Genomic DNA, 12,355 nt, shown 5'->3' on the forward strand with positions numbered 1-12,355 from the left:
ACTATAAATTACACATTAAATAGCAGATACAACAAAGGTAGATCTCATGGATCTACAGGGCAATCCACTTTCCATATATGGCACCAATTTCAACCACAAAGGCATTCAAAGCTCTGAACTTCCTCAGGTAAAATTTCGGCTCCTTTCCATCAAGGTTTTAGCTACTGATTCTCATCTGACAGCAGCTCCTAATCAACCTAAGTTCCATGCGCACAGTCTTCACCAAAATATCACACTCCTGCAGAACCTCCTGAGCTCTGCTCACGATAGTCTTGATGGTATGGATCCACACTGTGCATTGTATGGCCAAGTCTGGTCAGTCAATTCCTTTAAAATAACTGAAGCAGCAGCAATAACCTTATATTTTCTTTATCTCCACCCCCAGATTCATCCTTCATTTTCTTCAGCCTTCCTGCACTGCACAACTGGGTCTGAGCTCGGATGGTTCTGTGTCTTTTTATCTGGTTTCAACAAACTTCAGTTTCCCCAGAAACCTGAAGTTTCCGTTTCAGTTTCTGTCTCCATTTCCATTTTAGTTTTAGTTTTAGTGCCCCTAGAAGGTTCAGTTTCACTTTGAATTAGGGTCTGACCCCAAAATGATACAAGCTTTAAAATTACGGATTCCATCACAGTGGAGGTCAAGGATTTGGAAGGAACTGTCGAAGAAGCCTTGGCAAGTTGCTGCAGTGCACCTTGTAGCTGGTATACAGTGCTGCCACTGTGTATGAGTGGTAGAGGAAAGTAATGTTTAAGGTGGTGGGTGTGGTGCCAATCAAGCAAGCTGCATTTTTCCAGATGGTGCTGAGCTTCTTGAGTGTTTTTGGAGCTGCACTCATCCAGGAAAGTAGAGAGTATCCATCACGCTACTGATTTATGCCCTATAGATGGTGGGCAGGCTTTGGGGAGTCAGGAGGTAAGTTACTCACTGCAAGATTCCTAGCCTCTGACCTGCTCTTGTAGTCACTGTATTTATGTGACTGTTCCAATTAAGCTTTTGGTTAATGAGCTCCCCCCCTCTCCCCCACCCCCCACCCCAAGGATGTTGATGGTGAGGCAGTCAGTGAACAGCTGCAGGGCACCCTGAATGGGGAGGGTGAACATGAACAGTCAGAGGCCGTGATTCACACTGGTACCAACAACATAGGTAGAAAGAGGGATGAGGTCCTGCAACAAGAATTTAGGAAGCTAGGTAGAAGATTAAAAAGCAGGACCTCAAAGGTTGTAATCTCTGGATTACTCCCTGTGCCACGTACTATTGAGTATAAGAATAGGAGGACAGAGAGGATGAATGCATGGCTGAAGAGATGGTGCAGGAGGGAAGGCTTTAGTTTCCTGGATCACTGGGTTTGTTTCTGGCAAAGGTGGGGCCTGTACAAGTCACACAGGTTGCACCCAAACCAGAATGGGACCAACATCCTCACGGGGAGGTTTGCTAGTGCTGTTGGAGGTGCTTAAACTAATTTGGCAGGGGTGTGGTATACAGAGTGGAGGTACAGTAGGAGGTGATGCACAGCCAAATATAGAAGAGAAACTAAGTCAGTCTGGAAGGCAGAGCAAATATAGACCTGTTAAGGCACAAGGAATAATGCAAGGCTGGATTGCATCTATTTTAACACAAGGAGTCTTACAAGTAAGGCAGATGATTTGAGGGCGTTGGTTAACACATGGGAATATGATATTGTTGCTATCACAGAGACTTGTTTGAGGGAAGGGCAGGACTGGCAGCTCAGTATTCCAGGGTAGAGAATCTTCAGGTGTGACGGAGGTAGTGTAAAAGAGGAGGTGGCATTGCACTATTGATCAAAGAGTCAATTACTGCAGTAAGGAGGGATGGTATCTTAGAAGGTTCCTCAAATGAGACCATATGGGTAGAACTTCAAAACAAAAAGGGGGCAATCATTTTTCTGGGAGTGTACTATAGGTCTCCAAACTGTCAGGGGGAGATAGAGGAGCAGATATGTAGGCAAATCTCAGAGAAGTGTGAAAATAATAGGGTAATAATAGTACGGGATTTCAACTTCCCCAATATTAACTGGGATAGTCTTAGTGTGAAAGGCTTAGGGGGGGTGGAATTCTTAAAGTGCATCCAAGAGTATTTTTTGAGCCAACACATAGAAAGTCCTACAAGAGAAGGGGTGGCACTGGACCTAATCTTAGGGAATGAAGCCAGGCAATTGGTAGAAGTGTCAGTGGGGGAGCATTTCAGGGATAGTGACCATAACTCTGTAAGATTTAAGGTAGTTATGGAAAAGGACAGAGATAGACTGGAAATAAAGGTCCTGAATTGGGGGAAGGCCGATTTCAATATGATAAGACAGGATCTGGCCAAAGTGGACTGGGAGCAGCTACTTGAGAGAAAGTCTACATCAGAGCAGTGGGAGTCATTCAAAAAGGAAACAGTGAGCATTCATGACCAACATGCTCCTGTAAAGGTAAAAGGTAAAAGCCTGGATGTCAAGGGATATAGAGGATGGATAAGGAAAAAAAAGGAGGCTTATGGCAGATACAGAGGGCTGAAAACAGCGGAGGCCCTAGAGGAATATAGAAAGTCATAGAGTCATAGATTTATACCACACAGAAACAGGCCCTTTGGCCCATCGTGTCTGTGCCAGCCATCAAGCACCTATCTATTCTAATCACATTTTCCAGCACTTGGCCCATAGCCCTATATGCTATGGCATTTCAAGTGCTCTTCTAAATACTTCTTAAATGCTGTGGGGGTTCCTGACTCTACCATCCATTCAAGCAATATGTTCCAGATTCCAACCACCCTCTGGGTGAAAAAATGTTTCCTCAAATCCCCTCTAAACCTCCTGCCCCTTAGCTTAAATCTATGCTCCCTGGTTATTGACACCTCCGCTAAGGGGAAAAGTTTCTTCCTATCGACCCTATCTATGCCCCTCATAATTTTGTATACTTTTATCAGGTCCCCCCTCAGCCTCCTGTGCTCTTAAGGAAAACAACCCTAGCCTATTCCAGTCTCTCTTCATAGCTGAAACGCTCCAGCCCAGTTTCGTACCACCAGCTGCCAGTTTCTTACACCAACTCTTCCCCTTAGAAGGCAAACAGCCTCGACTGCAGAGGGCTTCCACACTTTAATTTAAGACAATCTGCAGGATGGCTACATTTCTTTCTCCCTTCTCCCCTGCACCCGCCCCCCCATCACCCCCACAATGTGCCCATCCTCGGTGCCAGTTCCTTCCAGCATAGGGTTGCCAACTCAAGTCGAACATATTCCTGGAGGTTTCATCGCACCACCAACAGTCTCTCCCAGGAAAACAGCCTTTTCTCCCTCATCTCCAAGAGAAGACTTCATAGAAAATTTCAAAAAGGCGCTACAATTTCTTTTCTCATGCTCTTTGCCCTCATGGGGGATCCCGAATCGGGGGCCTAGTTTCAGGATAAGGGGTTGCCCATTTAAAACAGAAATGAGGAGGAATTTATTCTCTCAGATGGTCATTAGTCTTTGGAATTCTCTTCCCAAGAAAGCAGTAGAGGCTGGGTCATTGAATATATTCAAGGCTAAGTTAGACAGATTTTGACTGACAAGAGGGTCAAAGGTTATGAGGGACAGGCAGGAAAGTGGAATTGAGATCACAACCAGAGCAGGCATGATATTAATGAATGGAAGAGTAGGCTCGAGGGGCTGAATGGTCTACTCCTGCTCCTATTTCTTATGCTACATTCATGCAGTGCCCAGGAGACTAGTCCCAGAGGCTCTAGGACAATGCTGATGGGTCAGTAACCCTGCCCAAGGGTCTCCATGAAAGGGGGAAGCTATGTTTATTGTACCATCCTGGGCAACGTCAGCAGGAAGTTGAAGTGCTGATGGGAGGAGGGTGTTGAGGAAAGAGATGGGAGCATTCTCACACAGACTGGGATTGCTAACTCCTCAAGGAACAGCCTGGACTCTCCAGCCATTGGAAGTTGATGCTACGGGCAGCCTCTAGGAGCCAAATAGTAGTGGGCATGCAAAATAACATTGTTTTTAAAAATGTTCTTGGAACATTTTCAGTACAGAAGTATTGGAAATGGATAAAAAGAGAACTTGGCTTTCCAGTTGGCATTGGGATCAGGAGTGCGACCTCAATTGAATTTAATCCTGCTTAGATCCAGAAGCAGAAGGGGGTGGGGAAAGGGGGAGGTGGGGTAAGAAATGGACAACTGCTGCAGAGCATGTTGAGATCAGCACAGTCAGAGAGATCCAGTTTTATTAACTAACGATATTTACATTACAAACGTTCTTAATACATTGTCATCTCCGACATCCCACTCTGGGCTAAATCAAAGCCTCTTATTCAACAGGACGGTATCAATAATCTTTGTTCACTTGCCTTGAGCTCTTTTCATTCTTTCAAAACCCAAGGTAGATGGTGACAGGCTGAGCTCGTGATACAGAAATGGTTTCAAGTACAACAAAGTCATTAAATGTCATTATTGCAAAAGAAATGTTTTTTTTAGAAAGAGAAAATGAGCTCGAGCTTTTGTAAAGTCACACTCTCCAATGTCACCCCCTGCTGCAGCTGCTTGTGCTACTCTCACTGTCACTACTGCTGCTACCGTACTGCATCTGCCTTCATAGATTGCAATCTCAATGACTCGCAGCCCCCCACTCGTGTAGGGGGCTACTTAAAAAAGTAATTAGGAGAGCGAAGAGGTGACATGAAAAAACACTGGCAGGCAAGATAAAGGAAAATCCAAAGGCGTTTTATAAATATATTAAGAGCAAGAGGATAACCAGGGAAGAATAAGGCCCATTAGGAACCAAAGTGGTAATCTGTGCGTGGAGCCGGAGGACATAGGTGAGGTTTTAAATGATTACTTTTCACCTGTGTTCACCATGAAGAAGGATGATACAGGTGTAGAAATCAGGGAGGGGGACAAATTAGCATTGAAAGGGAGGTGAGCGGTTTTAGCAGCCTTAATATTGGATAAATCCCCAGGCCCAGATGAGATGTATGGTAGGCTGCTATGTGAGGCAAGGGAGGAGATTGAAGGGGCTCTGATACTAATTTTCAAATCCTCTCTGACCACAGGACTGGTGCCAGGGGACTGGAGGACAGCGAATGCGGTACCATTATTCAAGAAGTGTAGTAGGGATAAACCAGGTAATTATAGGCAAGCGAGTCTAACATCAGTGGAAGAGAAAATAATGTAAAAAATTCTGAGGGACAGGATTAATTTCCATTTGGAGAGGCAGGGATTAGTCAAGGATAGTCAGCATGGCTTTGTCAGGGGGAGATCGTGTCTAACTAATTTGATTGAATTTTTCGAGGAGGTGACTAATTGCATAGATGAGGGTAGTGCAGTTGATGTAGTCTACATGGACTTCAGTAAGGCCTTTGACGAGGTCCCACATGGGAGAATGGTCAAGAAGGTAAGAGCCCATGGATCCAGGGTAATTTGGCAAATTGGATCCAAAATTGGCTAAGTCTCAGGAGGCAGAGGGTAATGGTTGAAGGTTGTTATTGCAATTGGAAGCCTGTGATGAGTGATGTACTGCAGGAATCAGTGTTGGGACCCTTGCTTTTTGTCGTGTACATTAATGATTTAGACGTGAATACAGGAGGTATGATCAGTTAAGTTTGCAGATGACATGAAAATTGATGGTGTCTTAAATAGTGAGGAGGAAAGCCTTAGATTACAGGATGATATAGATGGTCTGGTAAGATGGGCAGAGCAGTGGCAAATGGAATTTAATCCTGAGAAGTGTGCGGTGATGCATCTTGGGAGGACTAACATGGCAGCGGAATACATGATGAATGGTAGGACCCTAGGAAGTACAGAGGATCAGAGGGACCTTGGTGTAGATGTCCATAGATCCCTGAAGGCAGCAGCACAGGTAGATAAGGTAATTAAGAAGGCATATGGGATACTTGCCTTTATTAGCCAAGGCATAGAATATAAGAGCAGGGGAGTTACGTTGGAGCTGTATAAAACGCTGGTTAGGCCACAGCTAGAGTACTGTGTGCAGTTCTGGTCGCCACACTATAGGAAGGATGTGATTGCACTGAGAGGGTGCAGAGGAGATTCACCAGGATGTTGCCTGGGCTGGAGCGTTGCAGCAATGAAGAGAGACTGGACAGGCTAGGGTTGTTTTCCTTAGAGCAGAGAAGGATGAGGGAGGACCTGATAGGGGTATACAAAATTATAAAGGGAAAAGAAAGGGTAGATAGTAAGAAACTTTTCCCCTTAGTGGAGATGTCAATAACCAGGGGGCATAAATTTAAGGTAAGGGGCAGGAGGTTTAGAGGGGATTTGAGGAAAAGCGTTTTCTTCCAGAGAGTAGTTGGAATCTGGAACACACTTGACTGAGGGGGTGGTGGGGTCAGGAACCCTCACAACATTTAAGAAGTCTTGAGATGAGCACATGAAACACCATAGCATACAGGGCCAAGTGCTGGAAAATGTGATTAGAATAGATAGATGCTTGATGGCTGGCACGGACACAATGGGCCAAAGGGCCTGTCTCTGTGCTGTATAACTCTATGACTCTATGGGCAGAATTTTCCCGTTGGCGTGCGGAGGCGGGTCCTGCATGTCCACACGTAAAATGACGTGCAGTGATGTCAGGCGAGCGTCCCGACATCACTGCGCACCATCACGATATTCCGTTGGGCAGGCGCGTGATGATATCCGCTGCCCACCCACCATTAATTAACTGGCCACTTAAGGCCCTTGCCTCACCAATCGACACCGAATTTTCAAGGGCTGTGCAATCTTCGGGTTGGCACATGGGCGCAACAGGCAGGCGGGCAGGACACATTTGTGTAAATCTCATCCACGGGCGGGATAAGAGGGCTCAGTGGGGTCGCGAGTGTGGCCTCTCAAGTATTGCTTTTTGAAAGTTATTGAAACGTGCCTGTGTGATCTGCAATTCTTCCAAACGCATGCCAGCTGCTTTGTCTGGACTCTTAACCTTCAGGTCAACACTCTGCAGTGAGGAATCTTTTTTGGGCCTGCAGGTTTCAGAAAGCCTTCCTATAGCCTGGGAATGGGAGCTGAACTGTCCACTGGAGGAACCTCCTCTGAGGAGGAAGGGAGGGCTAGAAGGGTGAGAAGGCCAGGAGTGCACATTCAACCTCGAGGGGAGCCACCTTTGGGAGGACAGGTGCAGGCACAAGGGGCACATGGCCGGGAGGTAGACCAAGGCAGAAGGGGCCACAGAAGATGCCACTATCCTGCTGCCAGGGTTTACAGGTGGCGAAGCACCTACCTTAATATGTCTGAGGTGCAGCGCCGAAGGAGGCTCCGTCTCTCAAGGGAGACGGTCAACTATATCTGTCAGATGATTGCTCCTCAGATCTCTGCGAACTGTATGGGTGAACATCCACTTCCGTTGGGACCAGGCAAGCCAGACACAGTGAGCCCGAGGCTTCGCGATGATTACTGGCTTCCCCCGCGTCCAGGGTGCTATAGACTGCACACATGTGGCCATCAAGGCGCCAGCAGGTGAGCCCGGTGCCTTCGCCAGCAGGAAGGGATTCCACTCCATGAACGTGCAGATAGTGTGTGATCACAAGATGCTGATTCAACAAGTCTGTGCAAGGTACCCAGGCAGCTCCCATGATGCCTACATCCTCTGATACATCCAGGTGCCGGGGCTCTTCAGTGCTCCAGCCCGGCTTGATGGATGGCTGCTGGGTGACAAGGGCAACCCCCTCATAATGTGACTCATGATGCCTCTCCGCCATCCAAGAACAGAAACTGAGCAGCGGTACAATAGGAGCCACGCCTCCATAAGGGCAGTGGTGGAGAGAGCCATCGGTCTTCTCAAGACGCACTTCCGATGCCTGGACCACTCAGGGGGCGCACTCCAATACCCCCCAGATTGTGTCTCGCTGATAGCGGTTGCATGCTGCACTCTCCACAATCTTGCGCTGGAAAGGGAGGATGCTGTGGACGATGAAGACATCGATGCAGTGGCTGCAGCTGCACACAATGAGTCCAGGAGTGCATGCAAGGAGGAGCACAGACAAGGAAATGCTGAGGGGTTAGACGTTGACCCGGGTATACTCCAGGGAGGCAGGGACACCCGGGAGGCTTTAATCCAACGAACCTTCAGCTAGCACACTGCAGACAGGCCTCCAGGACAAACCTGGGCTGTAGGCTCCATACTCGATACCCATGTGCCAAATCTTCCAGATTAGGAACAGCAACTAAGGGCCTTGTTAATAAAGCTGAATGTCCCACAAAGCACTCAAAACATTTTTGGAAACCATGCACATGCCAAAGAAAAGAGACACCCTCAGCCATGGTCACATCTCTGAATTTAATATCACAGGCAAAGAAACTTAATGAAACAAAATGACAAGGGTATTCCAAACAAAAGGAAATCATAAAGACCTCATCTCGGGCCAACACAAAAGCACCAGTGATAAACCCGTGGTGTGCCTAAGGTGCCTTATGTTTACGTTTCCAGGCGCTACGTCTTGGTGCTGCTCCAGTGCTGGGAGTGGCATCTGAGACAGCCTGCTCACTCTGTTGGCCTCGATGACCTTGGCGGTCGTCCTCTGGCCCATGGAGCCTGTGCTGGACCCGCCCAGGAGGGATCTGCCAGTTCCACAGCTGGCATCTCCCCAGTCATCGCAGCCTCACCAGATGCTGCGGTCACTGGCAGAGGAGCGGAGGAGCTGCTGCGCTCATAGACGCCAGAGACGCCGGGCAGCTGCTGTGCTGACGTGAGGTCTCTTCAGACCTCCCTCCTCACCGTGGATGGATGGGCACCGAGCTGGGAAACTTGGTGCCCACACCATCTCCCACACTGGCACTGATCAGCTGAGGTCAATGCCGTTGTGAGGGCTTTGTGGTCAGAGCCACTCTCTCCATGGAGGACGCATGGCGCTTGGACATGTGGCTCATTGCTTCGGCAATCGTCCCCCTAGACTCCTCCACCACGAACACCAAGCCAAGCATAGCCTCATGTATCTCCCCCAGATGCTCCCACACACCCGGCTGTATTTCCTGCCTCTGCTGCATCGCAGACGACTCCAGAGGCACATCATCATGCACCAACTGAGCATGTGCCTGGTCCCCTGCAGTCCTCCGACTGCTGGTGCCATGGGCACTCTCTGTCTCTGCCAGCTCCTCCAGCAACTGAGAAGTGCCCTCACCACTGTGCCCCGGGACACGAGGCAATGTTCGAGTTCCCACCGAGGTGCTAGTATCTGCGCTGGTGCCTGCCTCGCAGAAATAGTGTCATGCTGGTGAGACTTCAGGCCCCTTCAGGTGTGAGAGGGGGCCTCTGCTGCTCCTCCTCCCGGCCCGGCTCCGATGATGTTGAAAGGAAGAACAAGGACAGTCGATCAGTTAACGTGGAGACAATGACAAAATGTATCCCTGTCCCCCGGATCATTATGCGCTCATCCTTCCATAAGCAATGGTCAAGCCGTGTTGCAAACTTCAATCACTGAACATTCAGCACTGTCGTGTCTGTTAGGAAAACAATGTTGACCTCACTGTTGGGCATAAATACCTGGCCGTGGCACGCCAGCCTCACCGACACCAGTGGACCTGGGCGCATGGTGCCTCTCCAAATCCAGGGCCTCCTGCTCGAACCGACTAAGAATGGCGATCTGTGCCTGGCCGCCGCCAGTTCTCGCACGCTCTGCTGCGTTCTGAGCATTCTTCTCCTGAAAATGAGAGATGAGCATTGATTAGTGCAAATGGCACATGGATTCACTTTGCACATGACCCACACCAACCAGGGTGGGACATTTCAGGGCTCCAGAGCCTCCTCACCCGCTGCTGCCAAACACTCACACAAAGATGCTAGGCCTGTTCCCCCCACCCCACCCTTGGACACATGCTGCCTGTATCACATTAGGCACCACACAATATATCCTTGCGCAGCAGATGGTTCGTTGCCACGCCACCTTGAAGCTCCCTTCCCCTCCAACACCACAATCATCCTCCTTTGTGTTAAGTATGACTCCAAGCATTGAGGAGTTTTCCCTAGATCTCATTGACTTCAATATCCCATAACAACAACAATCACATGCAATGGCTCCTCTCCTCAATCCTGCTTGGTTGCCTCTGGCATTCACCATGAATCTATCCTTTCACCCCGCTACAATCTTTTTCTCATCAACGTACTGTCCCTCAGCCGACATCATTTGAATCATAGTCAGTTTCAGTATGCGCACTGACAATATGCAGCTTGAAATCCCCTCCCGCTCTCCTGAACCCTTCCCCATCTCTAAATTGTCTGACAACTTGTCCAGCATCCAGTATTGGATGAATAGAAATTTCCTTCAATTAAATATTGTGAAGGCTGAAGTCATTGTTTTTGGTCCCTTTTAGAAAAGTCTGTCCCATTGCCACCCAGCCTTCCCCTGGCAGCTGTCAGAGGTTGAACCAGACTTGATGTTATATTTCACCCTGAGATGAGCTTCCTACCACATATCAAGCCCCTTAATTCCATCTCTGTAACATTGCCCAACTTCAATCTTGCCTTAGCTTTGCTTCTGCTGAAACTCATAATCCATGCCTTTGTTAGCTCTAGACTTGACTATTCCATTACATTCTTGAATAATAGAATTAACTGGCAGTCAAATTAGTTATATTTTAATAACTAGCACGATTATAGGTTAGGTTTTCCTCCCTCTTATCAATCATTTTTAGGCACTATTGAGGCAGCAATGGGTGGGTGGTTGGGGGTGGGGCGGGTGGAGGGGCTGGGGGTGGTGTTAGTGAATTGGCTAGGAAGCTGATCCAGCTCCCTGTCAGTTCCAGTCTATTCTGGGATTTCCCACCATGGTGATGGTGGCAGTAGGGGCAGTGAATATAGCCACTTGTTTTAGGGGGGGTGTATTGGTGCAGCATGTAAATGAAGGGAATATGTCACCTTTCTTTACACCTCAGCCATGTTAGATGATAGGAACAGTATTACTTGCTGGCTAGTATTGCTTAGAAAACAGAGGCAAGGATTGACATTTTAAATGGGCTGCTAAGCAAGTACAGGGCAGCTGATTACAATCAGCAAGCAAGCCAAGTTGTAAATGTTCACAAATTTCTCAGTTCTAAAGCAGCCGTGATTTTCTGCCTATCCCAAAGAGGCAGTCACTCTGACTCTGACAGACATCCTGTTTGGAGCTTGCCCAACAATATGCAAGTTAGCCAGGTACCAAAAATCCAATTGGTTCAAAGGTCCACTCTTATTGTTCTGATAGGCTTTTTGCCAAAGAGCAAAGTCCAGTCCACGTGTGTTTATAGAGAGGAGACAGCTCCATATGGAAATTGAAATGAAAAGTGGGGAAGTTGTGTTAAACTTCTTTCAATCCTTGATTAGTGGGCAGGATTTTAAGGTCACCAGGCAGGCCCGAGAGCGGCCGGGAAACAGTCTGGCACCAGCGATCAACCCCCAACCACAATTTCACGCTGGCGAGCCGATTAAGACCCATCCAGTATGAAAAGCGGCTCCGCACTGGCCAAGAAGGGGCAGGTGGGGTCCAATGGTGATCCAGCGGTCATTTTAAAAGCGGCCCAGGCAGCCCCTGGAAGGCTGCCACGGAAGAATGACCGTTCAGCATTCCCAATGGAGTCGAGTGTGGCTGGACATGGCAGGCGGGAGGGCAGGTCAGGTGGGCACTCAGACCCCTGCTTTTCCAATGAGTACTTCGCCATCCTCCTGAGGAGGTGGCTGCCAGGGGGAACACCCTTGTCCCCAGAGATGGGAGGAAGTTACCACCGCACCTCAGCAAGAGGGCATGGAAAGAGGTGACAGCAATCGTGAGCAACAATGATGTGGTGCGGTGCATGTGGGTGCAGTGCTGGAAGCACTTCAATGAGCTGCTGCGCTCAGGAAGGATGAGTACCGTGTTGGCATGGGTCAGTGTGCAGAAGTGTAAAGGTGGCCATCCCCCCGTGGCCCTCAGGGGTGCCAGAGACTGAGTGCCAACTGTGAATGACGCCTGAGCTGACCAAGGGGGGTGAGCCCTGGCTGCTTGGACTGAGTGCCTTGCGGCTCGAGGGCCATGACTCGGATGTGCCCTGCAGGATGTTCCTCAGATGGGGTTGGCCAGGCTGCAATGGCGCTGCAGGTAGAGAGTGGACTAATCAATTAGTTCTATTCTTTCAGAAGACAAGCCATAACCAGGCAGAGAGGGCACATACATGCGGAGGGTAGCCCAACCTCCTGCTGCTCAGCAGGATTGAGCAAGATGTCCTGGAGCTCGAGAGCCCCCGTGAAACTGGGTGTGGAGAGGTGGGGGTGCCAGAAGAAGATAAGAATGCAGTGCACAGAGGTGAGAGTTTCGGTTTGTGCAATCATTCTAGTGTAGTGTCTTCATTGATGTGAGCCTCAAACCTGGAGTCCCCATTGATCATTGGAACATGATGGTACCGTGATGCAGAT

The sequence above is a fragment of the Cetorhinus maximus genome, chromosome 14 (assembly GCF_964194155.1).
Source record: "Cetorhinus maximus chromosome 14, sCetMax3.hap1.1, whole genome shotgun sequence".
Classification (NCBI taxonomy): Eukaryota; Metazoa; Chordata; class Chondrichthyes; order Lamniformes; family Cetorhinidae; genus Cetorhinus; species Cetorhinus maximus.